We start from the raw sequence: 12,661 nt of genomic DNA, 5'->3' as shown, positions 1-12,661 counted from the left end.
GTATATATATATATATACATACATATATATGTATATGTATACACACACACACACACACATATATATATATATATAATGGAGTTGATAGTTATATAGTCTTGTGGGTTGACTACCATAAGTATATAACATGCACGTTCTTAAAAGGTGAGTTTGGGCATGTTCCTGGATTCATCTAGGTATATATATATATATTATATGCTAAAGATTGTTAGCATATTATATGACACACACATATATATGTGTGTATGTGTGTGTACACTACACACACACACACACACGCACACACATATGTATGTATGTATTTTTTTTATGATACATACATACATACATACATACATATATGTATGTCCATATGTATGTATGTATACATACATAAATACATACATACATATATATATATATATATATGTGTTAACTATTTGGTACTTCTAGCTCTATTTCACATGATGGAACCCATGCGTGGACACCAGACATGTGGAAGAAGACATGGAGACAGGGACCATAAGGTTTGTTCAAGAAAAAGCATCAGTCTTGGTCAAAAAGCAAGAAAAAGCAAAAAGTCAAACTGAGTTGACCGTGAGCTAGGGGCGCCACTGGCAAGAGGAGGGTGAGCTGGACCAAAAAGCTAAAAGCCGCTTTTTCAAAAAGCAGCTCTAGGGCCAAAAAGCAAGGCCCCAAAGTTAGAAAAGCAAAGCTAAAGAACTTTGATGAAAGTTGAGTAATATTTTAGTATTTAAAAGCAAAGAGTAAAAGGCAAAATTAAAAGCATGGACAAGCTTTTGGTATAAAAAAGGCTTGAATCTCCCTCGTAGCACCATGAACAAGCTTGTTGAAAGGTGGTGGCTATCATCAAAGCTTAGAAGGTCGACTCTTAATTTCGTGGGAGAGTGCGAGAAGATCATCATCATCACTTTCATCGCCACCTCCATGCTATTGTTGCTGTGTGCAGCCATCTGCACCTGTCTCAGCTCTCTGTCGCCACTGGCCTGCTCCTGTCCCAGACAGCGCTGCCCCACCCTTTAGTAGACGCATGTGCCACCTGTAACAACCACCTGCTGCTGCTGTTGTCCATTGTGCACTATTTGAACCTCTGCTGCCCTTGTTCCTTGTGCAGCTGTTGGTTGCCACCAGCACAACCAGCCAGCCTAGTGCAGCCAATTAGCCAGCGCCGCCTACTAGCCCAATGGGCGTGGCCACCACCTACAACACCAGCACCACCTACTAAGTGCCGTCTCCTAGCCGCCTGTTTGGCCAAGCCCCGCCAATTGTCCTAAACTCCTGTGCGCAATCTGTTGGCCGCCACCTTAACCACGAGTTGCATCTTGATCTTCACCGACTGAACCCAATCGAATAAGCTGATTTATGCTATATCCTACTACTATTGGATGTCTGTGCTTTGTTGCTTTGTGGACTTGTCTTGGGTTATACTCCCTAGTATAACCTCTTACAAGCTTGGGTTTTCCTAGATTTTGGATTTGGACTTGGATTTGGATTTTGGATTTGGACTTGGACTTGGACTTGGACTTGGATTTGGATTTTGGATTTGGACTTGAACTTGGACTTTGGATTCAAATATTGGACCTGGTACTAGCCTAGTGAGATTCTTGTGGGTCATCCTTGTGGTGTGCTTGGCATTAGAGATTTTGTGCCTCGACACCGACTTCGACTTGGGATTCTAAAGGTGCTTCTTGTGCACATATTTACCCCTTGCAGCTTGTGCAACCTTTAAATAATTTGCTTGTACATTTGCCGTAGGGATTGGTTATTGCACACATTATTCGAGCTTATATTCTTTCTCAAATATTGAGCATCAAAAATATAATAAATTTCATACCAAAGAATTTGAGCTTTGTAACAGTATATATATACATACATACATACATACATACATACATAAATATATATATATATGTGTGTGTGTGTGTGTGTGTGCGCGCGCGCGCGCGCGTATTTAACACACGCACATATATATTATTCATACTTATATGTATATATATATTTTACAACACACACACACACTTTTTATATATATAGAAAAAACGAGTGTTCTATTAACAAGGAGTAATATACACGGGGAGGATGTACTTCAGAGAGAAGTCATCCAAGGAAGAAAGCTAGAAATAGTGGTAAAAGACCTCAAGCTGTCGGGTATCAATTGCATGTAGCTATCGACAATCATGTAGTCAAATAGTCCAGAGGTCATCTAGATCATGAAAGTGTCAAATCCAGCATGCAAGATGGCAAAACACCTGAAGTCTAGAAGAGTTCTCCTCAAAAAAGGATGGAAAACGTCCTTGGAGATTGCGCGTCAAGGAAGCAACAATTTGTACACATTACTTGCCGAAAGCGCATACAATCGAAGAGAATTGGTATGACCAACAAGTTACCAATGATGAAATCTTTCGTGATCATCCAAGGGTGGGATGGGTTCAAAAGGCCACAGCAGTGTAGTAATAGTTTTCCACTCTCGCCAGTGATATAGATCCAAGTTATGTTTCAAATAGGCTTGTGGGAAAGTCAACACAAATCCCTCATCTGTTACGACATTCACCATTCTATTAACTCTAATGGAGGCCAAAAAGTAGGCCTTTTGTGGTTCTTGTTCTCCAATCGAAGAGAATTCCCAGTCTAGTGCATCTCTACAATGCCACTTAATAGAAGACAAAGCTAATTTTCAATCACAAAGAAGGGAAGATGCATAAGGGCATCTTGGAATTTTTCCTTCAAATTTACTAAGCATAGCGTCTCAGTGAGAAATGTGCCAGTTGCGATAAGCTCTAGTCTTGATGGAAGCACACATGCTTGCAAGTATTATGGCCCATGGTTGCCGAAGTTGAAAAAAAGTGGGAATCATGGTGGCCTTTGTTGCCATGAGATAATAATGCAGATCAAGTATATTTAGTCCACCATGCATTTTAGGTGTGCAGATCAAAGATCATCTTGGAAGAACGCCGAATCAACAATGGCAAATAAAATTGCACATAGGCCATAATGATCGATTGAACAATTCTAAGACGCACATGTAAAGACTATGTAAAAAGAAATATTCTAGCTTGGCCTTCAATTTGTTCAATACCCAATGAATGGCATCCTGTGTAGACATATATCATGCGAGTGGATATCCCAAATGTCTAACTAAGTGGTCTGGTGGAATAATTTGTCCTGGCCATAACAGTGCATGCCAATCATAAGAAGTCAACGAAAGCAGTTTAGACTTACAAAAGTTGATATAAAGTCTAGTTGCTTTACCAAATAATTCCAAAGTTCTCATGATGCACTTGAGATCATTTGGATCATTTTTGGGCATGACCAAAGAATCGTTTGCATAGGCCTGGGCCACAAAATGCGAACCATTGGGTAACTGTAGACCATGTAACTGCCCCTCTGCAGTCAAGACATCCATATACATTAAAAGTGCATGTGTGGCAATCGCATATAGTAATGCACACTGAGGGAATCCTTGATGCATAGTTTTTTGCAGTCTCCACTTTGATGAGAGATCACGACAAATGGCATACAGGCTCCGCTTGTACTTCGATTCTATGGACCTCATTGATGTAAGAAAGATTACCTTCGTCGCGTCTTTGCTGAAAGACAATGCATTCTTATGGTGGCAACGACGACTGTCTGATGGGAAGACCGTCAGCACGAGAAAAATTCGAGCGTGTCATCCGTAAGCAGTTCATACCTGCCAATGGGTATTTTCAAGCATGATCTCGTTTATGCCATTTGACCCAAATTGGATCATTGGCCTCTTATATCTCGCAGTTTACCAGCTTGGTACTGGAGATTTTAACATTGTCTCCAGAAGACAAGCTACATGCTTTTGTCGAGAGACTTACTCCCACGTTACGCACGGATCTTCACAAATATGACCCAGACGACCTTGCAGTTGCTATTCGCTATTCTGAACGCATAGCTGATATTCCAATTACACAACAGTGATCTTCGTCACAAGGTCGCCCAGGCTCTTCTACTTTCAGCAACTGCATATATATATATAGCATTGTTGAGAGTTTACCTATCCTCTCATAGCATTGGCTGATGCCCGCCTTGAGCCCATTTTCACCATCTTGCCCAATGCGCTCAAGCAAGGCATAAGTGCCATACTTGAATGCATAACGCTTAGATGATAAATGAGGATATGTGAATATATTATTATGTATATTCATGGTATGCTTATACCTAGACAATTTAAAAATTACAAGTAGATGTGTGAAAATATTTTAAATGTGTATATTCATGGTATGTATATACATGAATATTTTTGTTTATCAAAAAGAAGAATTTTTATCATATCTTTAAATAGGAATATGCATAATTAATTTTAGTATCAAAAAGAGAATGTTCCATCATATTTCTAATGGCATGTTGATGCCTAGGTTCAAATGGAAAAGAGAATATTTAAGAATATTTTCATGTGAATATTTTAATAAAATGATGCCCGCATATTTATTGATGGATAATTTAGAAAAAGAGATATCCTTGTTTAAATTCCATTATTCTTGAGTTGCAGTTGCCGAAAGTAGAAGAGCCTGGGCGACCTTGTGACGAAGATCCCTGTTGTGTAATTGGAATATTAGCTAGAAAGAGACTTCTATTAAGTATGAAAAAGACATACAACAATCACAGCTATAAGCCGGAAAAGAATAAAATCACCCCAATATGTAAGGTGATTTCAACCACTAAGGAGCATCATGATGCCATGAAAGACCTATGGGACTAGAGGAAAAGAAGATGCCATGGTCCCACTCCCATGCGCTTTGCCTGCGCAAAACGAGAGGACCCCTGAATACGAGCCCAAGTAGCCATAAGAGTATGGATGATATCACCCCATATAGTACTAATGCACTGAGACCCAAAAATCTGGACACCCTCAATAGCCTCCGTGTATCTAGCTCTCCAGATCTGCCATGCTGTAATGCTAGCAACAATCTCCCAACTTGTGTCAATCCTCTGTCTAGGGGGTGTATAATCAGAGTGAGGGACATCCTGCAATAAACCATGCTGGGCAATACCTCTACGAATGAAAATAGCAGAATCTGTACCACTCCCCTCATAAAAGAGCTACGGACTAGACTGGAGAGCCAAACAACTGCCCCCCAAGTCACGTGCATGGTGGTCACTCAATTTGCCCATAGGTTGGGCTACAGAACCCCAAATCTGCTGTACAGTGCTGCATCCCCATAAACAATGTTGTATAGTCTCAGAATCTGCCGCACACCTAGGGCAGGAAGGTGCTACACTGAAAACCGATCTCCACTGATTGGTGGGGAGACCACCATGTAAGAATAACCAAAAGAAATGAGAGATCTGGCTCCTTCTGTATGAGTGCCAAAGTCTATGCCAATATGTGCGCTATATCACTAGAGAAATATCATAGCTCTCCCAATGAGGCTTGAGAGTAGGGATCCTATGCATCTGTCAAGTGAGGAGAAGCTTGGCATTCCGTATGGTGAAACTGAAAAAGGAAGGCTTTTCAAAGGATTGAAGGCATCAATCCACTCCCACTCTCCTAGATCCCATTGAAGATATTTGATAGGACTGCCACCATATAACCACAAACACCAAGAGCCATGAGTCATTATCTAAGGAGAAGGGTCAATGAACCAATGCTTCCCGGAACGACCAACAATCCTTACTGGACTAAGCCTAGTATCAAGGATGATCTCCTCCATACTACATCTCCTCAATCTCCCTCCAAGCATGATAGAGTAAATGATGCGATCTGTAGCCTCTTGGCCCGAGAGAGCAATGACTTGTAGAGGTATGCCTATCCTCGAAAAAACTCCCAGTCAACTCCGATGATAGTCTCCATGAAAGGTTCGAGAGAGCCACTCATGCGGAATAGCTGCATCAATCTGATCAACACGAATGCGAGACTCCCCCTAAGATGCTGAATGGATGCAGCTCTCCGATCCTCCGAAAGACTCTTAAAGGTCTTCCCAACAAGAACTGTGTACGCATATCTCTCCCATCCTGACCACTGCATATAACGAGATGCACCAAGTGGCCGACTGGCCTCATCCCTGATGAGCTCGTTCCACATAATAGGTTGTCGGTCAGCCTCATCCAAAGACCTAGGAAGCCTTTGTTGTAAAAAAGATCTCATGCTTCTCCATGCTCTAACAATGGTCGCAATAAGAGGGGAAGATGTTGCCTTGATATCAGCCTCTGTGAACAAAAATCGTGTGCTGGGCATCCAGTCTCTCCTGACCCGGGGTGTACATCTGAAAATCTGAGACAAGCAAAAACCCTTCCAAGGCTCAGTGCCTGGTAGGAAACCTCTGATCACAAGTTTGCAGAGCAATGCCCTGCAGTGAACATCCGGATCAATAATATTCAAGCCTCCCTCTCGTTTGGGCTGAATAACTGTGAGTCAAGCTACCCTGGCACGAGTGTCCGAGGTGCCATCCAAACCCGACCAGAGAAAATTGCGGATCAATCTCCGCAATTGACCAATGCACGCACGAGAGAAGCACCAACAAGAGGCAATAAACCAAGCTGAGGCAAGCAATACCGGATTAGCCACTAAAGCTCTGGAAGCTAAATCTAATCTCTTGGAGCTCCAATGAAGGAGCTTCTTCCGGATACTCATAAGTACCGGAGCAAACTGCTATGCAGGAGAAATATCAATCCCAACGTGTCATCCCAAATATCTAGTAGTGCATCCTCTACTGATCCAAGTAAAACCAAGCTTTTCACCCCAAGTAACTCTCGGTGAATCACTAACCGAAAAACCAACAGATTTGTGCCAATTAATGAGTGCCCCTACTGCCAAACAGAACTCCTCTAGTGCTACCCAGAAGGAACGTAAGCATATATGTGAAGCCTCCAAGAACATGGCTGTGTCATCAGCTAACCCAGAGTCAACCAATTCCTCTTGACTACGAAGAGACAACCTTAATCCAGAAATACCAGCAGTGGAGTGGAGAAAGATGCTCACACTATGATATATAATAATGGGGCTAAAGAGCAACCCTTCCGTACTGAGCGACAAATCTGAAACTGCTCTCCTCTATCACCACAAGGGAGCACTCTACTGTGGGCATCACGATACATACATGAAACTCCCTTGATCCATCTCTGAGAGAAGCCCATATGGCTAAGAGTACCCTCAAGGAAGTCCCAATCCACTCTATCATAGGCCTTCTCAAAATCCAAGAGCAGAATGACTAAGGGCTGATTTGTTTGTGATGTTTGTTCTCAACCTCGACCCAATTCTCAGTAGCAGCAGTCGTTCCAAATCAACAATGAGAGGGGTCCTCTTCTGACCGACCATGGTGCCAGCAGCCTTATCAACCACGAGGATCAGACTGTGGCCGTGACTCTGGACGTGACCAATCCCGTAACCCGAAGCAGTCCCCTGCTACTACAGGTCAATAGAAGATAGGTCTATGCACCATTTGTTCCGGAAACCGCCGATGGTTCGAAATCCTAAACGATCCAGTAATCGAGAGAGCTCCAATGTAGAACCTTCCACCTCCAAAGACAAGTCTCAGGTCCAGTCTTCAAATACTTCAAAAAGCAAGCGTGTTATGGTCATATCCGAGCATGCACAAGCTTGCATTATTACCTCAGTGGCTAAAACACATCTTGCCTCTACAATTCTAGCCTCCGCGTCTACTCAAGTGTTAACACTAATTGGCTCAATTTTTGGCTGCCCCATTACTGTCCTAATTGATAGCGGATGTTCTCACAATTTTGTGGCCACGGCTATGGTGCAACGATTGAAGATACGCACCACTCGCAGTACCCACACTTACGAGATTGAGTCAGCAGATGGATCGGGTTTTAATTGCAATACTATGGCTCCTCGACTTTCCTTCCACATTAACCAATATCGCGATAAGATGGGTTTTGAGGTTATGCCTTTGTTCCGATACGATATGGTCTTGGGTCAACAATGGTTACATTAGTATGATCCTCTCATCAGTTTTCGCACAACCACACCTTACAGTTTGTCAAAGATGGTAGGGACATCGATCTCCAAGGTGTTTGCGATCAATCCTCCACACCAACCTTGTCCGCACTATAGACAAAGCAGTGGGTTCGTAAGGCCGGTTGTTGTTTGACACTCTTAATGATTTTCTCTGCAAGTGAGACGATGCCTGACCAAAATTCCAATTTGGCTCAACCCTTCTTTGCCCCACATTTGGATTTGTTTCCTGTAGAACTACCTCCGGTTTTGCCTCCTCGACGTCCTGTGGATCATCCGATTGATTTACTTACTGGTAGTTCGCCGCCGAGTCATGCTTCATATCAAGTCTCTTTTGCCGAATCCCAAGAAATTCAACGCTAGTTAATGGAACTCTTGGACAAAGGTCATATTCCTCCTAGTTTTGGTGCACCAATTTTGCTCGTGAAAAAGAAAGATAAGTCAATGCGACTTTGCATTGATTATCATGCTCTCAACAAATTGACCATCAAGAATAAATATCCTCTTCCTCGGATTGATGAATAATTTGATCGGTTGATTCATGCCAAAGAATTTTTCAAGATTGATCTCAAGTCCGGATATCATCGGATCCGTATTCGTGAAGGTGATGAGCACAAGACTACCTTTCGCACACGAAGTATGGACATTGTGAGTATTTGGTCATGCCTTTCGGGTCGAAGTTGACATGGCAGCAGTAGGACGGAGGCTGACGTGGAATTATCAACAAGTCGGAAGCTGACGTGGAATCAGTAGATCAGAAGCTAATGTGGAATCAGGAGGTCAGAAGTTGAAGACAAAGTCGTCAGGTTAGAATGAGTTGACGGACGGACACGGAACCAACTTGATGGACGGACGCTGAACCAATTGACTGAATCAACTCATAGAAATTGAAAGCCAAACACCGAATGTCGAAGGCAGAAGTCTGAAGTCTGGATGCTGAAAGCAGAGTGCTGAAGTAGAAAGGCGATTGCTGATGGGTAAACCCGGCCAGAAAAGTAAACGTGGACAAGCAAGTAAACCCGGCCAACTGCTGAATGCCAACAGTTGAAGACTGAATCTGAGTTGCTGACGCGGAAGCCGCAATCAAATGCTGAACGCTGATGGCGGAAAGCTTAATGCCGAACGCCAAGCGCTGAAAGTTGATTGTTGAATGCGGAGAGCTGAGAGCTGAGAGCTGAGTTGTTGACGCGAGGCCGCAATCAAATGCTGAATGCCAATGACTGAAAGCTGTATGCTGAACGCCAAGCGTTGTAAGCTGATTGTTGAATGCCTGGAGCCAAAGGCTGAATGGCGGAAAGCCCGAAGCCGAAGGCTATAAAAGAAAGCTTGAAGTCAAATGGCTGAATGGCGGAATATTGAAGTTGAATGGCTGAATGCAGAGGGCCTGAAGCCGAATGCGTGGATAGCTGATTGCCTGAAGCCGAATGGCTGAAGTTGAATGCTTTAACGCAAAGTGCTTGAAGCTGAATGGGTGAATGCGGAAAGCCAAACGTTGAACGGCTGACTAGACAAAGCCGACTGACTTAGCTGATGAACGAGGAAGTCCGATGCTGAAGGCCGAAAGATGAAGGTTCAATTGCTGGCAAGGCAAAACCGACGGATGTAGCTGAATGGCTGATCGAGTACATTTGAAGCTGAAGCTGAATGCTGAATGTGCAAATGCTGAATGAGGAAAGCTAAAGGCTGAACTACTCAATAGGCCAAGCTGAGTGACACAACTAAATGGCTGAACAAGCAGAATTGAGACACTGAAGTCCAATGCCAAAGAGAAAGCTGAATGGTTGACTGGGCTAAATTGACGGACACAGAAGTTCAATGTCAAAAACTAAAAGTCAATATGCAGATAGCAACAACAGCAGCAGAAAACAACAGAACTTTGCAGAGATTGAAATCCAAAGCCAAAGGCTTTTGAAAGCTTGAGCTGAGTGTAGTGCTAATGTGCAAGGTTGCTCAGAATATATAGCAGTAGAAAGGAAAGCCGACCAATGTATAGAGGAGACAGAAACCCTAGATCTATGGAAAGATCAAAGTGCAAGAGCTTACCCAGCTTAAGGCGGCGATGATGAGCGGATGTACAATGACGAAGTTGAAGAAGGCCACCAATGTACACCTGATTCACTGCTTCAGAGTGTGATGGCAAGGAGCTACTGGTTCTGCAGCCAAGCTCTGAAACCAGCTCTGAAAAGCGCAACAGGAGCCAAAGCTAACAATCGAGCAAGAATTCTGGGCAAGAGTAGATGCAAACACCGGTGGTGGGAGCTATCAACTGAATGCAAACGCAGGCGTTGAAACCGAGACAATGAACGCCACTCTGAGCTATTGGCACTGAAACCAAGGCCGTCGTAAACATAGGCTCTAGTACCAATGTTGGATAAGGGAGAAGATTCTTTGCACTCTCACATAGACACACACGCACACACACCGACAGAGAAGCTCAGAGAGCGAGAGACGAAGCTGGATGTTGGAAAGTACTCGATGATCATAATCACAAATGAGTGGAATACAATATAGCCTAGCCCTAGGGCTGATGTGGCTAACACACTTTTCACAAGAGTGTTCACATGGGGAAAAAACGTGTGCCAGCACAAGGTAAAAAGTGCCCATGTGAAGGGTGTTCACACTAGGGACTTCAAAGCTAACAGCGTATACTTGGCATATTCAATGCCATGCAAACCTGCATGTATGACACCCTTTATTCTATTAACAAGCATCTTGGTGACCAATTTATATATGACTTGCATTAAAGAGATAGGACGCGGATCCCATATGGCTTCACAAAGCTGTTTTTTTGGGCAGTAATTTTAGCAAGCCTTCTTTCCATGAGCATGGCAATTGTCCAACATTCCAACACTGATTCACCATAAGGAAAATTTGCGATTTCAAAATATTTCAAAACATATGAAAGAACTCCACAATCAAGCCATCCCAGCATGGAGACTTCCATTTGCCTAGTTTTTTTATTGCATTATCGAATTCTTCATCTGTGAAGGGCTCATCCATATCTTGGCATGTAATGACAGGCGGAACCTGTTGTAAGAAAAGTTCTTGTGAATCAAGAGCCTCCCTTGAAAGTGGGAGAGGGGCAGCAAAAATGCGAGAAAAGTATTCATGGCAAGCATTGGCAAGCTGTGCTTTTGTGCATGTCCAAGTACCATCTATTCTTTTGACTCTTGCAATGCATTGTTTTTGTCTGAAAGTATACAGGACTTTGAAATAAGATTTTGATGAGCAGCCAAACAGACAAGGCCATTAGCACCTATGGCACGAGTTGATTCTTTTCAGGAGGAGATGGAGCCCCCCTCTTCCACTCCTTCAAGGGCTTCTCATGTAGGGCCCGCTGCGGTTTCTTCTCGTGCTCCCATTCCATCACGCAGCTACATGGCATCCAGGCAGGAAGGCACAGGTAGATGTGGCTATTGCTCATTTCTTTTACAGTTGTGGCATATCTCTCAATGCTGCAAGATCTCCTTATTACAAGGAGATGGTTCAAGAGATTGCAAGATTTGGTCTCACTTATGAGCCACCAAGCTTTGAGGCTTTGAGGACCAAGCTTTTGCAGGATGAGAAGGCATCCATTGAGCTAGCATTGGAGACCATCCGGAGGGGTGGTAGAAGCACGGGGTCACTCTCATTGGAGATGGTTGGAGCAACACAAGGTCTCGCTCCATTCAAGGCATCGTTGCATACTCACAGGGTAAGTCATACTTAGTGAGTTCCATTGACACCTCTGAGGGGGGGAAGGCGACAGAGAGACTAGTCGAAATTTGGAGTGAGGCCATTGAGTATGTTGGAGCCTCAAATGCCTTGCAGTTTATTGGAGGTGGCGAAAATGCCAATAGGGTTGAAGGAGCAATCATTGAGGCACGCTATCCCCACATTTGTTTTAGTCCATGCATTGCCCATTGTCTTAATAATCTCTTGAAGGACATTGGGAAATTGCCTTACTACTTCCCTATCATTGAGATGGAGAGAGAGGTGGTGACCTTCATCACATGCCATCATTATATTTTTGCAGTCTATTGCAAGAGTGGCTCCAAGGATCTATTGAAGTACTCTAACACATGCTTTGCCTATAACTTCTTGATGTTGGAGCAGATGGATGAGTGCAAGAATGCATTGAGGCAGCTTGTGGTTAGTGATTAGTGGGTGCATTGGCCATAGTCCCACTCTAGTACACATACAGGTTGCTCTTAGACTATACTCGATGAGAGCTTTTGGGAACAGGTTTATCATGTGCTTGCTATTGTCGCACCTATCATTCGCATGATGAGTCTTGTTGATGGTGATGACCCTTGCATTGGCAAGGTATATGAGGGACTGGATAAGATGGTGGAGCACATTAGGGAGATTGAGCCATATGCTGACAGGTTTGAGGACTTGAAGGAGCTATGCCAGTCACGGTGGGATAGTTACCACTCACATTTGCAGGCAGCAGCATTTGTATTTGATCTGGAGTTTTAGGGCAAGGGGCAGGAGACTGATGGAGAGGTGGCCAGAGGATGGGAGAAGACTCTTTAGAGATTGGTGCCAGATCAGACTCAGAGGAAAACCATCAAAACTCAGTTGGGCTTCTATAGGAACAAAATGGGCATATTTTCATATGCAGATCCTGTAGGAAATATGAAAGCAAGAACAAACTGAAATGAAACAAGAACACAAATGAAAGACAAAGAGTTACCTTGAGATGAGTGTAGACAAGACACAAGATTGATACTTTCATTG

The 12,661-nt window shown here is 43.3% G+C and overlaps 1 protein-coding gene across 2 annotated transcripts in view; it reads left to right on the top strand.

The window, feature by feature from the left end:
- LOC147615005 (uncharacterized) overlaps window positions 1-12,661 on the top strand; it is a 78,598-nt gene that overhangs the window by 60,100 nt on the left and 5,837 nt on the right. The window lies entirely within an intron of this gene.

The sequence above is a fragment of the Cibotium barometz genome, chromosome 41 (assembly GCF_041138505.1).
Source record: "Cibotium barometz isolate CiBa-2024 chromosome 41, ASM4113850v1, whole genome shotgun sequence".
Taxonomy (NCBI): Eukaryota; Viridiplantae; Streptophyta; class Polypodiopsida; order Cyatheales; family Cibotiaceae; genus Cibotium; species Cibotium barometz.
Note: the sequence above shows the minus strand (reverse complement) of the source record. Positions and strands in the feature narration are given on the sequence as shown.